A 17624-nucleotide genomic window follows, 5' to 3' on the forward strand; every position below is an offset into this window, starting at 1 on the left:
CTGCCTTTAAAAGCGGTTTGCCAACTCCTAGAAAACTAAGCCTTCGAAGCCTTATGGAGCCAGACGATGACGCAGGCTCAACACCTCCTGCATTCGGTCCTATTTTGCTCTTGCCACTACCATCAGATCCACCACCACCACCATCATTACCAGCTGTCAACCCCCGCCCAATTCCACGGCCTCTTCCACCAGCCTTCCTCATTTTTGGTAGAAATGTAGACAAAATCCAACAAACTATATAGTAATGTAAAACAAGGTACAAGGTGTCTATAGGACAGGGGAGATTTTGAATTTCTGCTCACACTAGTGGACACTGGACACTTTTGGATTGTGTGAGGCCCACTGAATATCTGAGCGCTATGTCACAGGCTCGATGGCACAGCTGTGACCAAAGTGACTAGAGGATAAGTGAGATTTTGAATTTCTGCAGACACTTGTGGACACTGGACACTTTTGGATTGTGTGAGGCCCACTGAATATCTGAGCGCTATGTCACAGGCTCGATGGCACAGCTGTGACCAAAGTGACTAGAGGATAAGTGAGATTTTGAGTTTCTGCAGACACTTGTGGACACTGGACACTTTTGGATTGTGTGAGGCCCACTGAATATCTGAGCGCTATGTCACAGGCTCGATGGCACAGCTGTGACCAAAGTGACTAGAGGATAAGTGAGATTTTGAATTTCTGCAGACACTTGTGGACATTGGACACTTTTGGATTGTGTGAGGCCCACTGAATATTTGAGCGCTATGTCACAGGCTCGATGGCACAGCTGTGACCAAAGTGACTAGAGGATAAGTGAGATTTTGAATTTCTGCAGACACTTGTGGACACTGGACACTTTTGGATTGTGTGAGGCCCACTGAATATCTGAGCGCTATGTCACAGGCTCGATGGCACAGCTGTGACCAAAGTGACTAGAGGATAAGTGAGATTTTGAATTTCTGCAGACACTGGACACTTTTGGATTCTGTGAGGCCCACTGAATATCTGAGCGCTATGTCACAGGCTCGATGGCACAGCTGTGACCAAAGTGACTAGAGGATAAGTGAGATTTTAAATTTCTGCTCACACTAGTGGACACTGGACACTTTTGGATTGTGTGAGGCCCACTGAATATCTGAGCGCTATGTCATAGGCTCGATGGCACAGCTGTGACCAAAGTGACTAGAGGATAAGTGAGATTTTGAATTTCTGCAGACACTAGTGGACACTGGACACTTTTGGATTGTGTGAGGCCCACTGAATATCACAGCGCTATGTCACAGGCAGAAATTGGCTAGTGTATCACAAACTACAAGGTGTATGTAGAATTGGGCAGAGTAGGAATCTCCCTAGAGTGCAGGTCTGTAAGAACGGAACATGTCCTCGACTTATTCTCACAAAGTGACACAGATAGCTTCACTGTGGCTGTGATAACAGCCGTTACACGGTACTGTGTGAGGAGCGTACACCGCTGTATGGTGTGAAAAAATGCATGCTCAGTACCTCAGCAGGACAAAAAAAACAAATTGGGATTGCTTTTAAAAAAGCAGTTTGCAGCTCAGTACCTCAGCAGGACAAAAAAAAAAAATTGGGATTGCTTTTAAAAAAGCAGTTTGCAGAGCAGTGGGTAAACAGCAATGCAGCTGTCAGGAAGCCTTAGAAGGCAGCCCAACAACCAACACCACTGATACACCACAATATAGCCTCCCCTTGCACTGCACACACAGTGACTGGTGTCTTGTACAGGCACAATCGCTAGCAGCAGAAGCAGTTTTTTTTTCTTCTTCCCTGCCTAACACTCTCCCTACAGAATCAGCAGCAACCTCTCCCTATGCTAAGATCGGCAGAAGTAAGATGGCGGTCGGCGTGCACGCCCTTTTATACCCCCTGTGACGCCCACCAAAGCAAGCCAATCACTTGCATGCCCTTCTGAAAGATGGTGGTGACCCGTGCCTATGTCATCACGTTGCCCACAGTGTCCGTGGATCCTGATTGGCTGAAAAAGAGCGCAAAACAAACTTTTGAAACGCGACTTTGGCGCGTAAGTCACCGACCTCATCCTAGGGTCGGGTTTCGTTTCATGAAACCCAACTTTGCCAAAAGTCGGCGACTTTTGAAATTTTTCGACCCGTTTCGCTCAACTCTACAGTTCATACATATGGTGTTGTAGCATGTTCTGCCAAAATAAATGCCAAACGGAATCCCCTGTGGGTATACGACAGGCTTGGTTTATGCCCAAGGTCTATGGTTATGTTAAATATCTGCTTCAATGCATAAATGGTATGAACACAGGAAACAATTTGTGAAAGAGCTGCCCCAAAAGTCCAGATTTCCTCTGGTATTAACATCAGCACAAAGACTGCACCTCCGCCGGGAGCTTCATGACCGAACAGCCTTACATCATCAAGCATGTTGACAGTCGGATGGAGTGGTGTAAAGCCACCACCACTGGACTCTGGAATGTTCTGTGGAGTGACGGATCACACTTCTCTATTTGGCATATCATAGTCAAGTCTGGGTTTGGTGAATGCCAGGAGAATGTTACCATCTTAACTTCATTGTGCCGCCGTACAGCTTGATGATGGAAAGATAGTGCCATGGGCTTGTTTTTCAGATATTGGCCAAGATGCCTTTGTTTCAGTGAAGGGAAATCTTAATGCTTCAGTATACCAGGACATTTTGGACAATTGTAGCTTCCAGCTTTGTGGATCAGTTTGGGGAACGACCTTTTTTCTTCTCCATGACTGTGCCCAGTGCACAAGGTTCATAAAAACATGGTTGGGTGTTTTTGGTGGGAAGAACATGACCGCAAACTCCATTGCGCACATTTGGGAAAATAAAACGAATATTGCGAGTCCAGCCCTCTTGTCCATCATCAGTGTCTGACTTCATAAATACCCTTCTGGATAAGTGTTCAAGAATCCCCATACGTATCTCCAAAATCTTGAAGAAAACCTTGGCAGAAGAGTACAGCTCAATGTTAATTTCTATGAATTTGGAATTGTTTATTTTAAAAGCTCCTGTAGGAGTAATGTGAAAATGTCCTAATACTCGTCTCCAAAAAGTGCATTCATATGCTACATATAATGTGCTAGGATTAAATAAATATGTGGATACAAACATGAGGACATAGACTGTTGTCCCCTGCTGCCATTTCCCATGGTGGCTTACAATTCTCTCATTCCCCGAGACCCACAAACAGACTTGGTGGTGGAGTCGGCATACTCCTATCCCCACATTGAATTTTACAGGTCATCCTCCCAGTTCCATCACTCTCATTCCCTTGTTTTGAGGCCCACACCATCAGGCTCTTCCGGCCCCTCTCTCTCCGAGTAGTGGTCATATACCGGCCCCCAGGCTTACCCACCCAATTCCTTGACCATTTCTCAGTCTGGCTGCTGCCCTTCATGTCCTCAGAACTACCAACCCTTATCCTGGGAGACTTCAACATCCCCATTAACAGCTCCACTTCCACATCTGCATCCCAGCTTCTATCACTAACCACTTCTCTAGGCCTCTCACAGCTCTCAACCTCTCAGACATACAAAAACGGTAACACCCTTGACCTGGTCTTTGTCCGGCTCTGTTCAACCTCCTACCTAAAGCTTCCCCTCGCTGACCACAACATTCTCTCCTTCACGCTCACAAATCCTCGCCCACCCCAGCACACTCCTACCTACCACACAGTCAAAAATCTTCAGGCCATTAACCCTCATACACTTTCAGACTCCCTACACTCATCACTATCCCCTTATCTACTCTTTTTCCTGTCCTGATCTGGCTGTTCACCACTACAATGACATTCTCAGAACCACCCTGGACCATGTAGGGCCCTTCGCCCTCAGAATCTCCAAACACAGAGTAAAACAGCCCTGACTCACATCGCAAACTCGACTTCTCAAGCGGTGCTCTATGGAGGAAAACTCGCACACCAGAAGACTTCATCCACTTCAAATTTACGTTAAGAGCCTACAAATCTGCCCTTCACCTCGCCAAACACACCTACTACACCACCCTGATCTCCTCACTATCCAACAACCCCAAGAAACTTTTTGACACTTTTCACTCCCTCCTCAGGCTGAAAGCACAAGCTCCTATCACAGATATTTGTGCTGATGACCTGGCCTCCCACTTTATAGAGAAAATAGATAATATCCGTCAGGAAATCCGCTCTCAGCCACAAAGTGCTGTGACTCCCCTCCCTGCATTTCCCCTGGCTCACTCTCCACGTTTGATCCCATCACAGAAGAAATCTCCAGACTACTCTCTTCTTCTCGTCCCACTACATGCACTACCGACCCCATTCCCTCTCATCTCCTCCAGTCTCTCTCTCCCGTCATCACTACTCACCTAACTACCATCTTTAATCTCTCCCTCTCCTCGGGCACTTTCCTATCCTCCTTCAAACACTGCATCATTACTCGCTTATTAATGAAACCCGCTCTCGATCCACCCTGCAGAAATAACTAAAGACCAGTCACCAATCTCCCCTTCATCTCTAAACTCTTGGAGCGCCTTGTCTACTCCCGCCTTACCTGCTACCTCTCCACTCATTCACTCCTAGACCCTTCACAGTCCGGCTTCCGCCCCCTACAGTCGACAGAAACTGCACTCATCAAAGTGACCAATGACCTTCTGACAGCAAAATGTAACGGTGACCACTCTGCTCATTCTTCTCGACCTTTCAGCAACTTTTGACACTGTTGACCACCATCTCCTACTCTCTAGGCTCCAGTCACTAGGCATTAAGGACATTGCCTTCTCCTGGTTCTCGTCCTATCTTTCTGACCGCTCCTTCAATGTTTTGTTCGCTGGCTCCACTTCATCCCCTCTTCCTCTCACTGCTTGGGTACCTCAGGGCTCAGTCCTTGGCCCCTTCTCTTCTCTCTCTACACAACCCCAATTGGACAGACCATCAGCAGATTTGGCTTTCAGTACCATCTTTATGCTGATGACACACAACTATACACGTCATCCCCTGACCTTACCCCCGCTGTACTACAGAATGCCAGTGACTATCCGCAGTCTCCAAGATCATGTTCGCTTTCTATCTGAAACTCAACCTCTTCAAAATTGAACTTCTGCTCCCACCGTCTACTAACCTCCCTAAATCTGACATTTCCCTCTCTGTGGGTAGCACCATAATAACACCCCGGCAGCAGGCGCGCTGTCTGGGTGTTATGCTTGACACCAATCTCTCCTTCACATCCCATATACAATCTCTTGCCTGCTCTTACCGCTTACACCTAAAGAACATCTCTAGAATCCACCCTTTTCTCATCATGGAAGCAACAAAAACCCTCACTGTTGCCTTGATCCACTCCCGCCTGGACTACTGCAACGCTCTATAAACTGGCCTCCCCATTACTTGACTCTCCTCTCTCCAGTCTATCCTTAATGCAGCAGCCCAGGGTCGTCCATCTAGCTAATTGGTACTCAGACGTGTCCGCTCTTCGCCAGTCATTTCACTGGCTGCTCATTCATTACAGGATCCAAGTCAAAGCATTTGTTCTCACCCACAAAGCTCTCCACAGTGCGGCCCCCCCTTTCGTCTCCTCCCTTATTTCTGTCTATTGGCCTAGCCAATAGAGTAGCAGCCAATAAAGTAAATGACTTTCGACTAACCTCTACACTAATCTGTACCTCCCACTCCCAACTCCAAGACGTCTCCCGCGATGCGCCAATCCTCTGGAATGCTCTACCCCAAGAAATTAGGACCATCCACAACTTGCACAGTTTTAGGCGCTCCCTCAAAACACATTTGTTCAGAGCGGCCTATCACGTTCCCTAATCAAATTCATTTTATGTGTAAGAGTGTGTGTAGCCCATTCACTATCTCCATCCATCCCTCACACCCGCAAGATGGCTGGACCATCATTGTAAATACATACCTGTACTTTGTATCTCCCCACCTCATTGTAGATTGTAAACTCTCACGAACAGGGTAATCTTATTTTGCTTTAATTACTTTATTGTTAACGTTGTTACTTATGACGTGTGTTTGAAACTGTTAAACTGTAAAGCACTGCGGAATATGTTGGCGCTATATAAATAAAGATTATTATTATTATTATTAGACTGAAACACTTTTTGTTATCTCAAGTTATGAGATTGTGATAAAAATCTAGAAAATGTAAAAAAAAAAAAAAAAAAAAAAAAAAATGTAGAGCCCTATAAAGCATGGATACACATTACATCCATGATCTCATGATTAACCTTCTTGGAGACATCAGGAGAATATTTCAATGTAGACAGATCCCCCAGAGCTTTGTGTAATACATCTGCATAAGTCGTAGTCAGGAGATCCTCATTATGGGTGTGTTACATGCCGTGTTAGTGACATCTTTCAGTTTATGACTGTTAGGGTCCTGCCCTCATATGGTCAGGGAATGACTGACGTACTAGCTGACAATTGACATTTTTAAATTACTTTCAAGGATATAAAAAAAACCTGAAAAGATTCCTAATTTGTTCCATATTGAGTTGTAGGCCTGGCTCTTAACCACCAAAAATCATCTGTCCTTCTTGGTAAGGGTCACCTTTCTGCATTTTTACACACATTTACTGTATGAGACACTGGTTGTGCCCTCAAAATCACCAACAGGTGGGTGATTATGCCTGGCATTGGATCTGCATGCCCGGCATTGGACAGGATCTCATGGCATTGGACAGGATCTCACCACGATGCTGTCAAAGCAAAGGGTCTTCTTATGTTCAATGCAAACAAGCTAACAAAGACTCCCATCTCGTCCAGTTATTATGTTTCTTAGGACATATGTTAGGCCATTCCTAATAGGTGTGCACTTTATATACACATGTAGTATATCATGTCATATAAAAAATATGACCTACCTTCTGGCAATTATAACACCGATGCCCTCCCTTGCAGAAGAGTTGCCTTTGGCTTCCCTGAGACACCAGATCCAAGATCTGATAGTTCCTCATAATAATGCCCCTAGTCCCCTAATGGAACCAGAAAAAAAAACCATGAAATTCCTTTATCTGAATTATTTGTGGTGCAAAATATGTAAAGAAAAAAATTACATGTCCTGAGGATTATTTTTTAGCAGGGGTAAAGCAATTGAAGAATAAACCATCAACATGATATCAATAGGAGTCCGATACTTTGTTCCACTGCTGATCAGTCAGTTCCATCATCCGTTCACTTTTTACACAGGCACAGTGGCTGGTCTGTACAGGCAACTGGGCCTGGTATTGCAACACTTGGAATGAAATATAAAAGACTTGCCCTAAGGAAAACCTATTTGTAGGGGTTGTCTACTATTCAAGACCCCATAAAAAAAATGAAAGCTGTGTACTCTCACCTCCCACAGCAAAAACAGTCCCAGCAATATCGGTGCCGCTGTTCATAGTGGTGAATAGTCAATCAGGGCAGACGTCCGCTTTGACGAAGATGTAAAGGTTGCAGCTGATAAGTGGCCGCACACTGGCTGCATATAACGAGTGGTCACACATTGACTGACGCTGACGAGTGGTCACATATTGACTGACGCCGATGAGTGGCCGCACATTGGCTGCAGCTGACAAGTGGCCACACATTGGCTGCAGCTGACAAGTTGCCAAACATTGGCTGCAGCTGACAAGTTGCCAAACATTGGCTGCAGCTGACGAGTGGCCACACTTTGACTGACCATGATGAGTGGCCAAATATTGGCTGCAGCAGATGAGAGGTTGAGCTTTGGCTGCAGTTGATCAGTGGCTGCACGTTGACTGCAGCTGATGAGTGGCCACACATTGGCTGCAGATGATGAGTGGCCGAACATTGACTGCAGCTGACCAGTGGCTGCTCGTTGGCTGTATCTGACAAGTGGCCAAGCATTGGCTGCAGCTCATGAGTGGCCAAACATTGGCTGCAGCTGACCAGTTGCTGCTCGTTGGCTGTAGATGATGAGTGGCCGCACATTGACTCATGCTGACGAGTGGCCCCACACTGGCTGCAGCTGATGAGTGGCCAAACATTGACTGCAGCTGACCAGTGGCTGCTCATTGGCTGCAGCTGAGGAGCGGCCAAACATTGGCTGCAGCTGACGAGTGGTCGAACATTGGCTGCAGTTGACGAGTGGTCGAACATTGGCTGCAGTTGACGAGTGGTCGAACATTGGCTGCAGCTGACCAGTGGCTGCTCGTTGGCTGTAGTTGATGAGTGGCCGCACATTGACTGACGCTGACGAGTGACCGCACATTGACTGACGCTGACGAGTGGCCGCAAATTGACTGACATTGATGAGTGGCCGTACACTGGCTGCAGCTGAAGAGTAGCCGCACATTGACTGCAGCTGACGAGTGGCCAAACATTGGCTGCAGCTGACGAGTGGCCAAACATTGGCTGCAGCTGACGAGTGGCCGCACATTGACTGATGCTGACTAGTGGCCGCACATTGACTAACACTGACGAGTAGCCAAACATTGGCTGCAGCTGACAAGTGGTCACATATTGACAGATGCTGATGAGTGGCCAAATATTGGCTGCAGCTGATGAGTGGCCACACATTAGCTGCAGCTGACGAGTGGTCGCATATTGACTGACGCTGAAGAGTGGCCAAACATTGGCTGCAGCTGATGAGTGGCCAAACATGGACTGATGAAGATGAGTGGCCAAACATTGGCTGCAGCCTGCATGTGACACAACAATGTTACATCACCACCAATAATAGGCACCACTGCAGAAGGTGAGTATATGCTGCTTTTATTTTAATTGGGCTTCTGAAATGATCGAGCTGGAAATGTCCAGTAGTGGACAAGCCGTTAAAGAACAAAGTATGACAGAAGGTGTTCAAACTTAAAAATAATCACTGGGTCAAGATGAAGTCATCCCAACTGAATGGTTCCTGGCCCGATTGCAATGAATGATAGATGGTCGCAGCAATTGGGATGTGACTGTCGAGTGACTATGCTTCCCTCTGACCAAAGTTATGGAAGAGCCTTATCTAAGCTATGTCAGCGACAGAGAGTAGCCCCTCTAAATCTAGTGATCTCAGATTATCCTTTTTCCTGGGAAGGTGAAATCCACAGATGAAGTCACATCAAGGTTCTTAAGTACCAAATCCTTTTTAATAACCACTTTAAAAGAAAATAAAAAATCTGCACCCTTTTTGTTGGAATTTGTGCCCCCTTACCAGTATTACACCCTTGCTTCTATAAAGTCAATGGTTTTCCTGGTATTAATTTAGTTTTGTTAGTTATGTTATATGTTGCGTTAAGAAAATGTTATGAGATGGTCTACATTATGACTGTTTTCATTAAGAAATGAGGCATTGCAAAAACAAAATGAAGAGGAAATGAGGCCGAGTGGGCATTTGTGATAATAACATTAACACTGACAGATGAGTAATTCTTTCTAATTGCAGATGAATGCTTAAGAGCAGTAATGATGGACTGAAATTGTGAGTGTGATCACTTTAGTAATGAATGTATAAGGCAACAGCAATAACTACACTTACTACTATCTGCTCGTTAGAAAAGAGTATGTGCCTAAGAAGCCGCCTGAGGTGGCTTTTTTCGCATATTCATGTTTTGACTTTTCAATAAGATCTCAATGTATGAAGGAGAGTGATTTAGAGGCAACTTTTGGAAGAAGAATGCCCATGCCCCAAAATGAAGTGGGGAGTTCTCTAATGAGCTCTCATAAAAGAGGATAGTCCTAGTTTTAGTTATACTTTGGACCCCACTTTCCTAATCATAGAGAATTTACTCACTTGTCCCGGCTCTAGTGCCAGACCTTGCTCTCTTCTCTTATGACCAGTTCACTCTATACTAGTCCTTGCCAGATGTCTGTGATAACTCAACAAATACCTCTGAGGATATCATCCAAGGTGTCTTAAGGTCAGTTCAAGTGAAGGAAAGAGGAATGCGGTGGTAAGTATAAAATCTACCAATTTATTACAATGCGTTTCGGAGTAGAACCTAATCCTTCCTCAGGCATAACAGAAAAGGGAGCTCCTCCCCTACGAAGGGGTTGGAGGTGACGTTTAAAACAATTGTCATTACTTAACAACTCTTTAAATTAAGAACATTTGCTTGAACACAAAAATATGCATAAAAAAACAAATTTCGTGCTGCTCAGCTAGACATTTGGCTTGGAGAATCAACCTACCAGGTGAGCCCTTAACAACAGGAAAACTTGGTTTCCTCAGCAAACCCATTTTGAGGTTTTTGCTAGATTAATTTTTCTGGGCATATATTTTTAAGGAATATGGGCACATGTACAAGTGAGCAATAACAATCCACTTCACTTTTTTACACATATTCATTCATCCACACATTATCACACATTTTTCCTTTTAAGTGAGTCGTTTACCGGGGTAAGTTCCTCAGGATACCTCAAAGTCACGGGAGAGAACACTGACTCCTGCAGAGTTCACTCTCCATGATTATTTTACTTAGCCATCTCGATGACTCAATCTGAAACCAGAAAACATTCAAAACATTATACAGACTAATGCAACGATGTCCTCATTGTGCAGTGAAGAGGCAAACAAAAGAAACAGTATCCTCCAGATCGCAGCGGGCGTCACAACAGTCCATACATGAGACCAGTTGCCGAGGGCGACTGTGTAATACAAGGGGCACCGGGATGGTAGTCCTGACCGAGCTCACCCACTAAACATAGTCTGTATACACCCTGGTCCCTTGTACACGTGATATGAGATGGATTAGGCTTTTCCCCCAAACAAAGTTACCTTCTCTCCTTTTGTCACAGCAGTCTAGGTGATTAAAAGTCCAGAGATGTAGCTGTGTTCCAACAGGGAAAACATTCAGAAAGTTGTGGGAAGCAGGGTGTGTTGCAGTCCGTGCTGCCGAGATTCACAAATCACCTGGGATACAAGATGTTGTAGCAGTGTACTCCTTTATTTCCTCCTACGCGTTTCGGCGCCCTTCCTGGCACCTTCCTCAGGGATTTTACATCAGTCATAGGAGCAGGGAATTTATAGCCCCTCACATTAGCAATTATGGGTGTGTTCTGTTTACATGTGATGTCATAATGGTCATCACTGGGGGAGGGGCCAGCATTTTTGGCGGAATTTCACATAAATAGCATGATAAAGCAAGAAAATGGTCCAAAACACTTGCTAAAATGTACATAAAAATCTTACAAACAGAATGATGTAAAAATTTCCATGAAAAATGCAGCAGAAACATTGCTAAAATATCCAGACTATCACTGCAGAAAAAATGTTTTATAAACCCACTGTCACCCGACTTTCAAGGTATTAGAACCCATGTATTTGCTGGTTTCAGTGTTTTCTCTTGTGACTAATGTTGAGTACCACCGTCTCACTGGTATCAGTGCCGTTGGATCAAAGGTTCTATAAACTGCTTTTTCATGACACTATCCTGTTAAATATATGGTCCTATGGTTGTTATAAAAGAATTGTTATGAAAATTTATCAAAGAAATATGTCAAAAATATTATTATTATGTTGACAAACAATCTTCTTTGTTTTTGTTTTAGGAGGGGAGCAAAGAGTGGTGCTGCTATTAAAATAAACTTCATAAAAAATAAACCAGATTATTCCTAAGATCAACTGCTTCTTAAAAGTTTTTATTTTTATTTTATTTTAATTATTTATTGTCAATAAAAAAAAAATCTAAAAAATTGTATTAAAACTATTAAAAATGGCTTAAAAACTGTGTTTCTCATCTTCCATGTGTTTATGGTCACTATTTTATATATTGGTTGTGGTGGTATCACCCATAGATCGTGTGTCTGTTGGTACAGCAAACCTAGGCTCTAATACTAGTGAGTTGTGATTGCTATATACCAGTGGGAAAAAAATAAAAAATGAAAAGTAAATACAAAACTGTGGGTGAAACAGATTTGAAAATAACAAATTTTAGAAAGGGATTGGGAGTGATCTGGTGTGTATGTGTTTATACTGATAGCATCTATTACCTGTGATTGTGTCACCCTCTTAAATAAATGTCAGGAAGTGAGCGTGGTGTGGGAATTCATATCAATTCAGAAATTATATTCAAGCCTTTTGGTTTTAATGTGTCCAGCTTAAACATCCAGTATTTCTCACGTTTTTTTAGGTATTCGAACCTATTTGGTACATTGTCTGCTATGTGATCAATTGGGATTAGTTTGATTGCTCTTATATCTCTGTTGTGATGGGTGTCATAATGGAGTGACACATCATGGGCTCTATAACCATTCTTTATATTTGAACGGTGTTTGTTTAGCCTTTCGTGAAGCGGTCTGATGGTCCTCCCTATATATTGCAATCCGCACGGGCATTCAAGCAAATAGATAACGAATTCTGTTAAACAATTCATACCATATTTGATGGAAAAGGATTCTTTTGTCGAGGTAGATTGGAAGGTGGTTGTCTGTTGTATACTTAGACAACAGAGGCATCTATTTCTTCTGCACTTTGAGACCTTTTTCAGTGGTTCTTTGCTGGGTTTCTTGGTCATTTTTTGTTTAAGCCGACTTGGAGCTACTATTCCTTTTATATTTGGGGCTCTGCGGAATGTTATCCCTGGTTTCCCAGGTACAGGCCCGGTTTGGCAATATAACTAACCGGGCATTTTCCCGCTGGGCCGCTGTCACGTGGGCTGTCAGCTTGCCAGCTGCTGCGTCCACTGTTGCTCCTGCCGCCGGCCCTCTGCGGGCACGGCGGTGATAGTTTCAAGTTCCTCCCGCACTGCAGGGAGCTAAGCCGCCACGCCCCCCCCCCACGCACCCCATCCTCGCCTTAGCATGAGACCCCCTCCCCCCAGCCACTCACAGCGTCGCACTCGCTTGCCTGCTCGCTCTGTTCGCAGGACCTGTGATGAAGTCACAGGAGGGGAGGAGTCAGGGGGTCACATGATCAGCAGGAGCCGTTGTCCAGACCCCCGATCATGTCACCCCTGACTCCGCCCCTCCTGTGACCTCATCACAGGTCCTGTGCGCTCAGCCTTGCCTCTACCGTCTGCAAGACTCTGCTTTGCTGTTGTCATGGTGCTGGTTGAGGTATATATGTGTGGGGTCAGGATTTACAGTGTGGATGTAGCAGAGCTGTGTGTGTACGAGGTGTACAGAGCGGAGCCGTGAGTGTACGAGGTGTACGGAGCGGAGCCGTGTGTACGAGGTGTACGGAGCGGAGCAGTGTGTACGAGGTGTACGGAGCGGAGCAGTGTGTACGAGGTGTACGGAGCAGAGCAGTGTGTACGAGGTGTACGGAGAGGAGCCGCGCGTGTACGAGGTGTACGGAGAGGAGCCGCGCGTGTACGAGGTGTACGGAGAGGAGCCGCGCGTGTACGAGGTGTACGGAGCGGAGCCGTGTGTACGAGGTGTACGGAGAGGAGCCGTGTGTACGAGATGTACGGAGCGGAGCCGTGTGTGTACAAGGTGTACGGAGAGGAGCCGTGTGTACGAGGTGTACGGAGAGGAGCCGTGTGTACGAGATGTACGGAGCGGAGCCGTGTGTACGAGGTGTACGGAGAGGAACCGCGCGTGTACGAGGTGTACGGAGAGGAGCCGTGTGTACGAGGTGTACGGAGAGGAGCCGTGTGTACGAGATGTACGGAGCGGAGCCGTGTGTGTGTACGAGGTGTACGGAGAGGAGCCGTGTGTATGAGGTGTACGGAGAGGAGCCGTGTGTACGAGGTGTACGGAGAGGAGCCGTGTGTACGAGATGTACGGAGCGGAGCCGTGTGTGTGTACGAGGTGTACGGAGAGGAGCCGTGTGTATGAGGTGTATGGAGCGGAGCCGTGTGTGTGTACGAGGTGGAGCCACGCGTGTACGGAGCGGAGCCGTGTGTATGAGGTGTACGGAGCGGAGCCACGCGTGTACGGAGCGGAGCCGTGTGTACGAGGTGTACGGAGAGGAGCCGCGCGTGTACGAGGTGTACGGAGAGGAGCCGTGTGTACGAGATGTACGGAGCGGAGCCGTGTGTGTGTACGAGGTGTACGGAGAGGAGCCGTTTGTATGAGGTGTACGGAGAGGAGCCGTGTGTACGAGGTGTACGGAGAGGAGCCGTGTGTGTACGAGGTGTACGGAGAGGAGCCGTGTGTACGAGGTGTACGGAGAGGAGCCGTGTGTACGAGATGTACGGAGCGGAGCCGTGTGTGTGTACGAGGTGTACGGAGAGGAGCCGTGTGTATGAGGTGTACGGAGAGGAGCCGTGTGTACGAGGTGTACGGAAAGGAGCCGTGTGTACGAGGTGTACGGAGCGGAGCCGTGTGTGTGTACGAGGTGTACGGAGAGGAGCCGTGTGTATGAGGTGTATGGAGCGGAGCCGTGTGTGTGTACGAGGTGGAGCCACGCGTGTACGGAGCGGAGCCGTGTGTATGAGGTGTACGGAGCGGAGCCACGCGTGTACGGAGCGGAGCCGTGTGTACGAGGTGTACGGAGAGGAGCCGCGCGTGTACGAGGTGTACGGAGAGGAGCCGTGTGTATGAGATGTACGGAGCGGAGCCGTGTCTGTGTACGAGGTGTACGGAGCGGAGCCGTGTGTGTGTACGAGGTGTACGGAGAGGAGCCGTGTGTATGAGGTGTACGGAGCGGAGCCGTGTGTGTGTACGAGGTGGAGCCGCGCGTGTACGGAGCGGAGCCGTGTGTATGAGGTGTACGGAGCGGAGACACGCGTGTACGGAGCGGAGCCGTGTGTACGAGGTGTACGGAGAGGAGCCGCGCGTGTACGAGGTGTACGGAGAGGAGCCGTGTGTACGAGGTGTACGGAGAGGAGCCGTGTGTACGAGGTGTACGGAGAGGAGCCGTGTGTACGAGGTGTAGGGAGAGGAGCCGTGTGTACGAGGTGTACGGAGCGGAGCCGTGTGTGTGTGTACGAGGTGTACGGAGAGGAGCCGTGTGTATGAGGTGTACGGAGCGGAGCCACGCGTGTACGGAGCAGAGCCGCGCGTGTACGAGGTGTACGGAGAGGAGCCGCGCGTGTACGAGGTGTATGGAGAGGAGCCGTGTGTACGAGGTGTACGGAGAGGAGCCGTGTGTACGAGGTGTACGGAGAGGAGCCGTGTATACGAGGTGTACGGAGAGGAGCCGTGTGTACGAGATGTACGGAGCGGAGCCGTGTGTGTGTACGAGGTGTACGGAGAGGAGTCGTGTGTACGAGGTGTATGGAGCGGAGCCGCGCTTGTACGAGGTGTACGGAGCGGAGCCGCACGTGTACGAGGTGTACGGAGCGGAGCCGCGCGTGTACGAGGTGTACGGAGAGGAGCCACGCATGTACGAGGTGGACGGAGTGGAGCCGTGTGTATGGAGTGGAGCCATATGTGTACGGGATGTACGGAGCGGAGCCAAGTGTGTACAAAGCATACAAAGCGGGCTTTTCCCATGGACACAGGAGTACACGGCGGAGCCCCGAGGAGCATTTTAAAACACACACATTACGTTCCACCTGAAGTGATGTGCTGGAAGCTGACCGGAAATGAGAATTTCTTGAGGAGATTGTGACGGAACCAGGAATGCTTCAGATCCATCACCGTGTCATCCTCCGACAGCGCAGACAGCAGGATCGCCTTGGAATCGGGAATGCCGGCCATGTGAGCGGATCGTGATAGGTCCTGCAGCGGGAGGCTCAGGTGGGCACTACAATGGGAGCTGGGCTGCTATAGTATCTTTGTAGAATCTTTCTTTATTTCTTTCTCTCTTTTTCTTTCTTTCTCTGTTCTTTCATTCTCTGTTCTGTCTTTCCCTCATTTTCTTTCTCTCTCTGTTCTTTCTTTCTCTGTTCTTTCTTTCTCTCTCTAATCTTTCTTTTTTCTCTCTCTGTTCTTTCTTCCCCTCTTTCTTTCTTTTTCTTTCCTCTCTTTCTCTCTGTTCTTTCTTTCTTTTCTTTACTTCTTTCTTTCTCTCTCTGTTCTTTCTCTGTTCTTTCTTTCTATCTTTCCCCTCTTTCTTTCTCTCTCTGTTCTTTCTCTGTCTCTCACTGTTCTTTCTTTGACTCTCACTGTTCTTTCTTTCCCCTTTCTTTCTCGCTCTCTCTGTTTTCTTTTTTCTCTCTCTCTCTGTTTTCTCTCTTCCTTAGTGCCAGTCAGTGTGCCCATAATGCCAGCCACTGTGCCCTCAGTACCAGTCAGTGTGATCAGCAGTGCTAAATGGGTGCGATTAGGTGTGGACATGGGTGTGACTAGTTGTGAAATGGGTGTGGCTGGGCGTGGCCAAAATTTGCCCAGGTATTATTGATTTCAAAATGGGGTCACTCTGAAGCAGATGCCAATGAGTGTTCAAACATTTCCTGATGGTTTTGTGGCAATTATTGTATGTTGTTATAAAATTCAGTGCTTTCAATAATTGCCACAAAACCATCAGGAAATGTTTGAACACTCATTGGCATCTGCTTCAGAGTGACCCCATTTTGAAATCAATCATACCTGGGAAACCAGGGATAACACTCCGCAGAGCCCCAAATATAAAAGGAATAGTAGCTCCAAGTCGGCTTAAACAAAAAATGACCAAGAAACCCAGCAAAGAACCACTGAAAAAGGTCTCAAAGTGCAGAAGAAATAGATGCCTCTGTTGTCTAAGTATACAACAGACAACCACCTTCCAATCTACCTCGACAAAAGAATCCTTTTCCATCAAATATGGTATGAATTGTTTAACAGAATTCGTTATCTATTTGCTTGAATACCCGTGCGGATTGCAATATATAGGGAGGACCATCAGACCGCTTCACGAAAGGCTAAACAAACACCGTTCAAATATAACGAATGGTTATAGAGCCCATGGTGTGTCACTCCATTATGACACCCATCACAACAGAGATATAAGAGCAATCAAACTAATCCCAATTGATCACATAGCAGACAATGTACCAAATAGGTTCGAATACCTAAAAAAACGTGAGAAATACTGGATGTTTAAGCTGGACACATTAAAACCAAAAGGCTTGAATATAATTTCTGAATTGATCTGAATTCCCACACCACGCTCACTTCCTGACATTTATTTAAGAGGGTGACACAATCACAGGTAATAGATGCTATCAGTATAAACACATACACACCAGATCACTCCCAATCCCTTTCTAAAATTTGTTATTTTCAAATCTGTTTCACCCACAGTTTTGTATTTACTTTTCATTTTTTATTTTTTTCCCACTGGTATATAGCAATCACAACTCACTAGTATTAGAACCTAGGTTTGCTGTACCAACAGACACACGATCTATGGGTGATACCACCACAACCAATATATAAAATAGTGACCATAAACACACGGAAGATGAGAAACACAGTTTTTAACCCCTTAGCGACAGAGCCAGTTTGCAGCTTAATGACCAGGCCAATTTTTACAATTCTGACCACTGTCCCTTTATGAGGTTATAACTCTGGAACGCTTTAATGGATCCTGCTGATTCTAAGACTGTTTTTTCGTGACATATTGTACTTCATATTAGTGGTAAAATTTCTTCGATAAGTCTTGTGTTTATTTATGAAAAAAATGGAAATATGGCGAAAATGTTGAAAATTTTGCAATTTTAAAACTTTAAATTTTTATGCCTTCAAATCAGAGAGATGTGTCACACAAATTTCTTAATAAATAACATTTCCCACATGTCTACTTTACATCAGCACAATTTTGGAAGCAAAATTTTTTTTTGTTAGGAAGTTATAAGGGTTAAAAGTTGACCAGCGATTTCTCATTTTTACAACAAAATTTACAAAA

The 17624-nt window shown here is 46.1% G+C and overlaps 1 long non-coding RNA gene across 1 annotated transcript in view; it reads right to left on the minus strand.

Annotated features, from left to right (window-relative positions):
• The window catches only part of LOC141046757 (uncharacterized), a 29778-nt gene extending 18888 nt beyond the window's left edge, over window positions 1–10890 (minus strand). The window contains exon 1 of the long non-coding RNA XR_012219642.1: window positions 10686–10890. This is a non-coding gene — a long non-coding RNA (uncharacterized lncRNA). The remainder of the gene's footprint in view (window positions 1–10685) is intronic.
• Between the last annotated feature and the right edge of the window lie 6734 nt (window positions 10891–17624).

Source organism: Dendrobates tinctorius, unplaced genomic scaffold (genome assembly GCF_039654945.1).
Source record: "Dendrobates tinctorius isolate UK_male_01 unplaced genomic scaffold, ASM3965494v1 ptg000120l, whole genome shotgun sequence".
NCBI classification, from domain to species: Eukaryota; Metazoa; Chordata; class Amphibia; order Anura; family Dendrobatidae; genus Dendrobates; species Dendrobates tinctorius.